Raw genomic sequence first — 12,502 nt, 5'->3', positions numbered from 1 at the left:
TCCTATTTCTTATGTTCTTAAATAACATTTCAGTTCATGGACACTCATCATTTGTCACTAGCTACCCTTGTGCCCCAGAAAATACCACAAATGGGATGAAACTACAACTACAAACCTCAGCTATACATAGGGACATTACAAAGACTACAGTAGAATCCAGTTTGTGTCTTAACTTGTATGTAACACACTGTAGCTTCTCCAGACATCTTTAAAGCGACATCCATTAAATTCAGATTACAGGGGGCTGATGGCTGTGAGCTGGCTCCTTGTGTTTACACATAAAACCCAGCTTATCTTGCGGACAGAATGGGAGGCGCGTGAAATAAGCCTGCCCCCCCGATTCTGTTGCTGGGGTTAGAGAGTTGGATTTACTCGTGCAAGTGCTGCGAACCAATACATGGATGACTGTTTCCCAAAATCTGAAATGGGCAAGTGCCAGCGTGAACGCAACTTGTGACAGCTTTAAGTGGCCTAATTGAAATGAGTTTAGGCAGCTTTAATGTACTTCTCAGAAGACATGGGTCCACTGCACAAAGTTACCTGTAATTCAGCACAAATCGCCACTAAATTTGAGAAATGGAAATGTCAACTGTAGTGTTATCAACACTTGTGTTTTAAGTACAAGTCTTGTGATCTGGACAGGTTTTATTAAATTTAAGCTTTGTGCAATAAATTTGGATGCAATTTTCTACATGGTTAAACTTCTTGCATGAACTTCCTCCAATAGAGTAAATTGCGAGCGTTGGCAATGTTGAGGCTTTTTAAATTGCCTTCAATTATCTCCTGGAGGTGCAGACTCACGCTAAGTTTCATTTCCACAGACCTTCCCGCACCTCGTCCAAGTGCCCATTCTTCATGTGTAGGCTTAGATAGGAACGTTGTCAGCAGATGATTCAACTACGGAAGGTAGCAAAGCTGAGTTGGATCATGCCCCTGTTCATCGTTCACTTGAGGGGTCACCAGATCACGATCAGGAGCAGGAGCCATGGCTGATTTTCCCTTCCTGAGGCCAATTGTAGGTCAAAAACAGCTGCTGCATTTGCGATTACAAACTCAGCTTATGGGGATTGAACCTGTGATCTTAGAATCATAGAATGGTTACAGCATGGAAGAAGGCCATTTGGCCCGTCGAGCCCGTGCTGGCTCTCTGCAAGAGCACTTCAGCTAGTCCCACTCCTCCGTAGCCCTGCAAATTTCTTTCCTTCAGTTACTTAGCGAACTCCCTTTTCAAATCTGTGGTTGAGTCTGCCTCCATCACCCTTTCAGGCAGTGCATTCCAGATCTTAACCACTCGCTGCGTAAAAATGTTTTTCTTATGTCGCCTTTGGTTCTTTTGCCAATCACCTTAAATCTGTGTCCTCTGGTTCTCGATCCTTCTGCCAAAGGGAACAGTTTCCCTCTATCTACACTGTCCAGACCCCTCATGATTTTGAAAACCTCTGTCAAATCTCCTCTCAATCTTCTCTGCTCCAAGGAGAACAGCCCCAGCTTCTCCAGTCTATCAACGTCCCTCATTCCTGGAATCATTCTTGTAAATCTTTCCTGCATCCTCTTTAAGGCCTTCACATCCTTCCTAAAGTGTGGCATCCAGAATTGGACACAATACTCCAGTTGAGGCCGAACCAGTGTTTTATACAGGTTCATCATAATTTCCACACTTTTGTACTCTATACCTCTATTTATGAAACCCAGGATCTTGTAAGCCTTTTTAACTGCTTTCTCAACCTGCCCTGCCTCCTTCAATGATTTGTGCACGCACACCCCCAGGTCTCTCTGTTCGTGCACCCCCTTCAGGATTGTACCATTTAGTTTATATTTCCTCTCCTCATTCTTTCTACCAAAATGTATTACTTCACACTTTTCTGCATTAAATTTCATCTGCCACGTATCTGCCCATTCCACCAGCCTGTCTTTGTCTTCCTGAAGCCTATCACTCTCCTCCTCACTGTTCACTATACTTCCAAGTTTTGTGTCAACTGCAAATTTTGAAATTGTGCCCTGTACACCCACGTCCAAGACATTATTATATATATAGAAAAGCAGTGGTCCTAGAACCGACCCCTGGGGAACAGCACTGTATACCTCCCTCCAGTCTGAAAAACAACCGTTCACCACTACTCTCTGTTTCCTGTCACTTAGCCAATTCCGTATCCATGCAGCCACTGTCCCTTTTATTCCATGGGCTTCAACTTTTCTGGTAAGCCTATTATGTGGCACTTTATCAAACGCCTTTTGGAAGTCCATGTACGCCACGTCAACCATTGCCCTCATCAACCCTCTCTGTTACCTCATCAAAGAATGCAATCAAGTTAGTTAAACACGATTTGCCTTTAACAAATCTGTACTGGCTTTCCTTAATTAATCCACACTTGTCCAAGTGATTGTTAATTTTGTCCCTGATTACTGTTTCTAAAAGCTTCCCCACTACCGAGGTTAAACTGACTGGCCCGTAGTTGCTGGATTTATCTTTACACCCATTTTTGAACAATGGTGTAACATTTGCAACTCACCAATCCTCTGGCACCACCCCCGTATCTAAGGAGGATTGGAATATTATGGCCAGTATTTCCGCGATTTCCTCCCTCAATTCCCTCAGCATCCTAGGATGCATCCCATCCACTCCTGGTGATTTATCTACTTTAAGTACAGCCAGCCTTTCTAATACCTCCTCTTTATCAATTTTTATCCTATCAAGTATCTCCACTACCTTCTCCTTCACTATGTCTATGGCAACATTCTCTTCCTTGGTGAAGACAGATGCAAAGTCCTCATTTAGTACCTCAGCCTTACCCTCTGCCTCCATGCGTAGGTCTCCTTTTTGGTCCTTAATCGGCCCCACCCCTCCTCTTACTACCCTTTTACTATTTATATGCCTATAGAAGACTTTTGGATTACCTTTTATGTTGGCTGCCATTCTATTCTCATACCCTCTCTTTGTATTTTGTGGTCCGCATGGCTCAGCACCACCCACTAAACGGATAAAAATCTGAATGTATGTGTCAGTGAAGAGAAGACTGAGGGGTGCCCTAATAGAGGTCTTTAAAATTCTGAACGGTTTTGATAGAGTGGATACAGAGAGAGTGTTTCCACTTGTGGGGAAGAGCAAAACTAGAGGCCATCAATATAAGATAGTCACCAAGAAATCCAATAAGGAATTCAGAAGAACCTTCTTTATACAAAGAGTGGTGAGAATGTGGAACTCGCTACCACAGGGAGTGGTTGAAGCGAATAGTATAGATGCGTTTAAGGGGAGGTTAGACAGGCAAATGAGGGAGAAGGGAATAGAGGGTTATGCTGATAGATTTAGATGAGGAAAGACGCGAGGAGGCTCGAGTGGAGTATAAACTCCAGCAGGGACTGGTTGGGCCGAAAGGCCTGTTTCTGTGCCGTATATCCGATGTAATCCTATGTAGTACCCCCACTGTGGTTGGTAAAAATATCACATGACAGGGCCCTGACGCAAAATATTTCCCAGAAGTAAAAAGCGATTTGTAATTTGAGGATACATGAAGTGAATATTGATCCATGACAGAAGTATTTCAAATGTTTTAAAATGTGCTCTGTGTAAGATCGATAAGCTCAGTAACTCAAAAAACACAAACCTGTTCGCAAGGCTGGCTTGACTCACCATGACAGATGGAGTGCAGGTGCCAGAGTTCCTGGAATCAAACCAAAGCTGTTGTTTTCACACTCCAAAGATTCAAAAATGCAGCATTTTTGGTGGAGACAAATTTTGATTTTATTTTTCAAGGGGTAAGGAAAGCAACAAGTACTCTTTCACCTAAATATCTGTTGTCAGTCTTGCTGCCTTCAGTAAAAACAATTATTTTATAAATATAATTTTTTAATGTCAGCATTTGGGGCCCTGCCATTTAATTTTGCAATGTTATGCTTCAAACTATCATGTCTATCCAGTGAGGCATCAGCTCTCTGGTGGGTTCTTGTGCAGGTGCAGTCGGTCACTCTGGACTTTGTAAGTTCTACTATTTGGAGAAATCCTGGGGGCTAGAAATTCGGCGCATTTGTGCCTCCCGTTAGCGCCTCCAGGGGGCGCCAACGGGGTGCAAATTACTTTTCGCCGTGCCGTGCCGCTAATGACTCCCGCTAAATTCAGCGGGAGTTTAGCGGCGGCGGTAACCGGTAGCGCCCCGCTCCACTGTGCAGGTGGTGACGACGTCATGTAAAATTGGCCTGCGTCCCCTGAATCTGCGCTGGGTGATGCCAGTGACCCATTCAGGGGGCGGGAATGGAGCGGCGGGCGGCTCGCGGGGGCGGTAAGTAAAGGGGAGGTGGTGGGTGGGGAAAATAAAATCGGCCGACTTAATTGTCGTGGCCTGTTGCGTCTTCCAACACGGGACCTGTGCCGTGATCTGGCAGCCCGGCACGCTGACACGGCACCCCGCTCCCCGGTGGTCCAGGTAGAGCCCCGCAGAGTTGTGGGCTTGGGGCCCTCCCCTTTAATGAGGAGAGGAGCCCTTCCAAGCAGCAGCGCTACGTGGCCCAATGCGTAGCAGAACGCACCGCCCCAATATTCGGGGTTAGCGCTCTAAGAAGGAAGTGGAACGCTTGAATTAGCGCTCCACCTCCCTCTTGGGGCTCTATAACTGAATTTAGCAATCGCCGGCGCTAATTTTCGCCCAGGCGATGTTAGCGACCCACAATGGTCGCTAACGAATTTTTCCTGCTGCTGCCCCATTGCCCATTTGGAATGTAACATAAGGGGAGATTTTCCACTCTGGTGCACCCGACAATGCCTGGAGTACATATCAGGAAATTGTGCGTCCTCTGTCTGTGATATCTCTTGTAATTGCTTGCTTTTTGCAAACGATACATTGGCCACCTGCTGAATGCATCTATGGACGCAGACTGACTGGTGTCGTTGGCATTGTTCCCAGCCTAAAAAGAGCCTGTTCTAGAGTTTGAATGCGTGGTCATCCTGGTCATCCGAGCCCCGGGATCCCCGGCCGCCTACAGTTAAATCTGCACAGCAGGTTAAATCAGAGGCTTCAGGGCCTCATTATCATTGTTAAAATGCCAATCCGCCTCCTGGCAGTGGGTTGGTCGCCCCGCCCCCCCCGTCCCGCCTCCATTAAACCCGGAAGTGGTGGGTTGGGGTTTGAGATTTAGAGTTTTAGGCCTAGAAATTCGGTATAGCCGCGTTTGGGGCGCTAGTCCTGGCGATGCGCAAAGTTTAGCGCCAGGCGCAGTTTAGCGCCACCTAGCGCGATATTGGGTTGCAGCGCCTCTAAAGGTGATTGCGGCGCTAAATCAGGCGCTGCACGCTACTCTTAAGGTGCTAACCCGGCGGCACAACCCAATTTCACAGTGGCGGGGCGCAGCGACGGTGCTGTCAATAATCACTTTCCCTGAGACACACTGGCGCCGGCCAGCTCTTAAAGGGGCAGGTCAATTGGCATCACCAGACACACTCACTGCCTTGTAGGCCTTCAAAGCGGTGGGAGCCTACCTGTGGCGCACCAGCCTAGCAAGACATGGAAAGGGTGAGGCAGAGGGCGGAACGCCTCACTGATGGGGCATTGGATGCTTTGGTTGGTGCAGTGGAATCAAGGCCAAGGAAGATGGTCGGAATGTGATTTATGTTTTGGACAGTCTCCCGGGTGTAAGACGCAGTTATGTGTCAGTGTATTAGTTTTGCTTTCTGTTGCCATAGCTTTCTCATGTTTGAAGGAACCACAGTTTGTGTAATGAAACACTTTCTTCATTTACAATGGCCATGCCTGCTATTTACATGCATCTTGCCCTTCACAGGCTTGGGGGTTCCTGTTCTTGGAATGGCAGCAAGCATTCCGTGAGAGGGGCCTAGAAGCTACTTCTGATCAGCCTCTGACGCGCAGCCTGAGAAGAGCCGCTCGCGTAGAAGTTCAGGCCAGCAGGCATCTTCTCAGCCACCGACAGAGATGTCCTGCACCTTATCTGAGGCTGCAGATCTGGCTGAAGCAGCTGGCACAGCTCAGTCACCACCTCCTTTCTAAATCGCAGCCTTCTGACACACTGCTCCTCCGGCATGTTCATGTAGGAAAACTGCTGTCGGAAAACCCTGCCAGCGTAAGGTCTGCTGTGGCGACGTCTGTTGGCCCTCCTCCGTCTGGCCATGCCCGCTTCCCTCTCCCAGCGTCTCAGTGCCCTTTCCAGATGATTCAGCAGCAGGACGTTCCCCTCCAATGCAGCCCCCATAATAAGTGCCCACAGGAAGGTTCCCCGTTGTCAAGGCTCACCAACAGCAAGGTGATGGTCAGAAGGCTGAAGATCATCTGCCTGCGCTGGCTCAGTGGTCAAATGGCTCTCAGTGTGCAGCTCAGCAACTCTTTGTAGCTCTCGAGGAAGTTGTGCTTCAAAAATGGCTGCCGCTTTTAAACCACACCAGTCCCCTTTAAATAACGCTCCTCCAGCCCGGGAGCAACTTGGTAAGGTTCCAGGTAAGCTGTCACTATTAGCGCCAGGCGCTACGGAGGGGGGCGCCACTGAATTTCTGGTCCGGGGCGCCCAAAAGGCGTTGCACACTCAAATGACGTCATAATCAGCCTGCGCCCATGAGCGGGCGCTAAGATTTAGCGCCGGCGCTAAATGTGTGCTCAATATGGGGCGAGGCGCTAGGCGCCCTGCGCCCGCCCGGAAATTGGCTAGCGCCCCACTTCTCGGCCTCTTTAGGTGTTAATCGGTGGCGCTAACAGCCGAATTTCTCCCCCTTAATAATTTAACTTCCCCCACGCCCCCAACCCACCCATTTTTTCAGGTTAAAACTCCCCCCAGTGTATCACGTAATTTAGCATTAACTGGATCACTGATTATCAAACTCTGCTTGAGATCAGCGTCTGAGGCTGACATAAATTGACGAGATTGATTTAGGATTAAACTCCTCAGATATCTGACAAATTAACTGCATTAGATGGCCAGTCTATTGAATAGGTTAGAGTCTATGTGCAGGTGGTTAGCAATATGTCAAAACTGATACAACCTTATCCTTATAGTCGAGTGGTTGAGTTGACCGCTTGTCTTTCCTTGGACGACGATTTCAGCTTGCAGAACATCGAGTGATGAACCTCTCTCTGTAGAGGCATCATCCGTTCCTCTCGGCTTCCCTGCTGTGACTGAATCCACCTTACGCATTGTTGACTGTATTTGCCTAGTTGGCTTCATTCTCACCTTCCCTAGTCTCAGCAGATGTATACATTTAGGTGACACACTTATCTCTGGAACTGGTTGGTATGGCCGTACAATCTGACTTCTATAACCTCCACCTCTCCGTTGTGGATATACATTGGTCATACGAACATGCGAACATGCGAATTAGGAGCAGGAGTAGGCCACTCGGCCCCTCGAGCCTGCTGCGCCATTCAATAAGATCATGGCTGACCCGATTACTCCACATTCCCGCCTACCCCCGATAACCTTTCACCCCCTTGCTTATCAAGAATCTATCGACCTCTGCCATAAAAATATTCAAAGACTCTGCTTCCACCGCCCTCTGAGGAAGAGAGTTCCAAAGACTCCCAACCCTCTGTGAGAAAAAATTTCTCCTCATCGTCGGTGTAAAGGTATCCTTCTACATATGCTATGTTAAGATTACTACAGAAGAGAGACTAAAGAAGACAAAGAGAATCTACATCTAACAAAAACAAAGAGAATCTGTTGACAGCGGTGCCATGTATCTTCTTATATACCTTAAATACAAAGAAAAACCCCTTTCCATTCAAATGACCAATGTGAGTGACACATGTGTCAGAAGGGTTCACCTCTTTTGGTGTTAATTAATTTCAAAAGTCATGGAAGTGCCTCTTAAAGACCTTTAAATTGATGAGGCATGGATCCTGAGACATGCCAGACTATACTCCTAGGAACATAAGAACATACGAATTAGGAACAGGCGTAGGCTATACGGCCCCTCGAGCCTGCTCCACCATTCGATAAGATCATGGCTGATCTTCGACCTCAACTCCACTTTCCCGCTCGATCCCCATATTCCTTGATTCCCCTAGAGTCCAAAAATCTATCAATTTCAGCCAAAGATTCACAACCCTCTGAGTGAAGAAATTCCTCTTCATCTCAGTCTTAAATGGCCGACCCCTTATCTGAGACTATGCCCCCTCGTTCCTATTCTCCAAACTTTTCAATCTTTCTCCAACAAAGGTCCTACTCAGCCCCAAATAAGTCATAACGTATTTATATCCCATAATAAGCTATTCCTGAGTAAAGTCCTTGCAGTTGACTCCATCACTAGTAAAGGAATATTTTGTTTAAATATACACCTTCATGGCTTTAATTAGTTTTGATTTCCCAGCCATTTCCCAGCAGTCCGTTTAACTACTGACTCCATTTTGTGGACACTTTTATACTGAAACTCCATTTTAGGAACATATTTCAGGCAATTTACAACGCACTTTCCTTACAAGTTGAGAATGACAAGAGACAACACATACAACAATTACACAATTTTGGATACACGTGACCCTCTGGATAGGTTGGAAATCTTCTTGGATGTTTGAGAAGTAAACTTGAAACAAGAATACATTTGGTCTGAGCTCATGCTACTTTCCTTTTAAGACCACATTTCCGCAGCATAACAAAGACCGCCTACTTCCACCTCCGTAACATCGCCCGTCTCCACCCTTGCCTCAGCTCATCTGCTGCTGAAAACCTCATCCATGCCTTTGTTACCTCTAGACTCGACTATTCCAACACACTCCTGGCTGGCCTCCCACATTCCACCCTACGTAAACTTGAGGTCATCCAAAACTCGGCTGCCTGTGTCCTAACTCTCACCAAGTCCTGTTCGCCCACCTCCCCTGTGCTCGCTGACCTACAATGGCTCCCGGTTAAGCAGCGCCTCGATTTCAAAATTCTCATCCTGGTTTTCAAATCCCTCCATGGCCTCGCCCCTTCCTATCTCTGTAATCTCCTTCAGCCCCACAAACCCCCTGAGATATCTGCACTCCTCTAATTCTGCCCTCTTGAGGATCCCTGATTATAATCGCTCAATCTTTGGTGGCCGTGCCTTCTGTTGCCTGGGCCCTAAGCTCTGGAATTCCCTGCCTAAACCTCTCCGCCTCGCTACCTCTCTTTCTTCCTTTAAGACGCTCCTTAAAACCTACCTCTTTGACCAAGCTTTTGGTCACATGCCCTAATTTTTCCTTATATGGATCGGTGTCAAATTTTTTGTCTTAAAATACTCCTGTGCAGCGCCTTGGGACGTTTTACTACGTTAAAGGCGCTATATAAATAAAAGTTGTTGTTGTTGTTGCTGACAGTCCCTCACACACAAACTGATGCGATGAGGCAGCTTTCTTATGATCTGCTTGGAAATGTCTGGCAGAAATTGTCTGTAGCTCATCATGAGGTAGTCTAAATGCTTCTCAATTATTAAAGATATCTTGCCCCACCACCTCAGCATAATATTAATTTGGAAGATCTGATGACCTCACTGCTCTTTGTAGCCAGGTGAACAAGCAAGTTGATCAGGTTCAAACTGATGTGTTTTGAGAGCCAGACATCTGAATATCGGCTTTCACAGTGGATTGTGTCCCCCAAGAGAGTAAACGCTATAGGGGTGGAATTGGGTGCCTTTGCGCCTCTCAGTAGCACCCTGGGGGGCACTAACGGGGCTCAAATAGATTTGCGACCGGGCGCGGCGCAGACATCGACTCCCACCATATTCGGCGGGAGTTTTGTGGCGGCGCTACGGTGTTGCGCCCGATCGCCTTCGCCCGGAGATCGTGCCATCATCGCCGTGCACATCGCCCCGGTAGCGTCCCAGACCCGAAATTGACATCCGCCCCCTGCAGCAGCGACGGTCGAAAACACCGACCGCTGCAGGAGGCGTGCATCGGGAGACCGGCCGCTTCGGGGGCGACGATTAAAGGCGAGGTGACCGAGGTAAGTGAAAAAAACCTTACCTCTCCTGTTCTAGTTTTTTTCGTGGGTTCCTTCTCGCGATCGATCAGCCCGGCACGCTGATCGCATGGGATCGTGGCCGCCTTGGTGGTCCAGGTAGGTACTTTTTCCATTGCAGAGCCTACAGCGATGGCTCTTCCCTTTAAGGGAGGGAAGGAGCCTTTGAACGCGGCAGCGCTGCACGGCCCAGTGTAGAGCGCTGCTGAAGTCTCTGTCCCGCTTTCTGACGTTAGCACCCTAAGAAGGAAGTGGAGCGCTAAAACTCAATTATGTGGTTGCCGGGCACTTTGGTTAGCGCCCAGGTGATGTTCGCGCCCCAAAATGGTCGATATCGAAAATTTCCCCCTACAGCTCTTAATTTTTTGGACTTGGCCTCAAAAAACAGTTGAATATAATATTTCAGTAAGATAGTGTCTCATTAGGGAAACACTGAATTGCACTTTCTTTTGTAACACTTTAACCACGTAATGCAGCAGCACTCCACAATGTATCTCAATACTTACAGCATTACTCAAGCACCTTATGATAGCAGAGAGATTACAAAATGCTGAGGTACAGAGGGATCTGGGGGTCCTTGTACATGAATCACAAAAAGTTAGCATGCAGGTACAGCAAGTAATTAGGATGGCAAATGGAGTGTTGGCCTTTATTGCAAAGGGAATGGAGTATAAAAATAGGGAAGTCCTGCTACAACTGTACAGGGCGTTGATGAGACCACACCTGGAGTACTGTGTACAGTTTTGGTCTCCTTATTTAAGGAAGGATATACTTGCATTGGAGGCAGTTCAGAGAAGGTTCACAAGGTTGATTCCGGAGATGAAGGGGTTACCTTATGAGGAAAGGTTGAGCAGGTTGGGCCTATACTCATTGGAGTTTGGAAGAATGAGAGGGGATCTTATGGAAACATATAAGATTTTGATGGGGCTTGACAGGGTAGATGCTGAGAGGATGTTACCCCTCGTGGGGGAATCTAGAACTAGGGGGCATAATTTCAGAATAAGGGGGCACCCTTTTAAATCGGGGATGAGGAGGAATTTCTTCTCTCAGAGGGTCGTGAATCCTTGGCATTCTCTACCCCAGAGAGCTGTGGAGGCTGGGTCATTGAATATATTTAAGGTGGAGATAGACAGATTTTTGAATGAGAAGGGAGTCCAGGGTTATGGGGAGCGGGCAGGGAAGTGGAGTTGAGGCCAAGATCAGATCAACCATGATCTCATTGAATGACGAAGCAGGCTCGAGGGGCCAATTGACCTACTCCTGCTCCTACATCTTATGTTCTTATGTTCCTTAGAATCACAGCACAGACATACATAGAAACATAGAAGATAGGAGCAGGAGTAGGCCATTCGGCCCTTCGAGCCTGCTCCGCCATTCAACGAGATCATGGCTGATCATCCAAACCCTAGCACCCGGTCCCTACACCGACAGCCATCCCACCCAAGCCCTATCCCCGTAACCCCACGTATTTAATCCCCCCTAACACTAAGGGTCAATTTTTATCATGGCCAATCAACCTAACCCGCACATCTTTGGACTGTGGGAGGAAACCGGAGCACCCGGAGAAAACCCACGCAAACACGGGGAGAATGTGCAAACTCCACACAGACAGTCACCCGAGGCCGGATTTGAACCCGGGTCCCTGGCGCTGTGAGGCAACAGTGCTAACCACTATGCCACCGTGCTGCAGTCAGGAAGAACACTAGCATGTTCGTACATTCTGGGCGTAAGGCTACTGGGTGCCTTGGTATTTCTACAAGAAAAGCAACCATAGTTTGTATGCTGGATCATTAAGGATGATAGGTGCAAGCTGGTCTATAACATCAGTCAGACAAGAGCTGACATATTTTGACCATTGCTTCCGGCCAGGCGAATTCAACACCAGTATTCGTTGTGTGGAACCTTGGAAGACACAGTAAAGATTTCCATCGATAGTTTGAAAAAGAGCAAGACTCCTGGTATCGATAATATAACTGCAGAACTGTTGCCCTGCGGCTGAGGAACATGCTTTGAAGGTGGCGCAAAGGCAGTTTAACAAAAACTTGTGAAGAAGAACAAGTACCTGAAGACTGGGGAAAGGTGGTGATAATACCAATCTTCAAAAAAAGGAGATAAGAGTGAATGCAGCAATTACAGAGGAATCAGCTTACTGAGCATACCCGGAAAAGTATTTACTAAGGCCCTGCAGAGGAAAGTGAAGAGATACGTAGAAGTGGAACTGCATGAAGAACAAGCTGGTTTTACACTAGGACAAAGTATGATCGATCAATAGTGATGTTGGAGAAATTTATAGAACACAACAACCGGTGTTACAAGAACTTCATAGATTTTAAGCAGGTCTTTGACAGTGTATGGCGAGAAGGGATATGGCATATCTTGAGGATGTATGGTATTCCTGAGAAACTTGTCAGACATAAGAATATAAGAACATAAGAACTAGGAGCAGGAGTAGGCCAATCGGCCCCTCGAGCCTGCTCCGCCATTCAATAAGATCATGGCTGATCTGATCCTAACCGCCAATCTACTATCACAGAACCATCTCCTGAATCTAACAGAATTAGACACACGAAACAGGAGCAGGATCAGGCTACACGGC

Source organism: Somniosus microcephalus, chromosome 25 (assembly GCF_052327205.1).
Source record: "Somniosus microcephalus isolate GS21.2 chromosome 25, FLI_Smic_1.0, whole genome shotgun sequence".
In the NCBI taxonomy this organism is placed as follows: Eukaryota; Metazoa; Chordata; class Chondrichthyes; order Squaliformes; family Somniosidae; genus Somniosus; species Somniosus microcephalus.
This window is presented reverse-complemented; position numbering follows the sequence as displayed.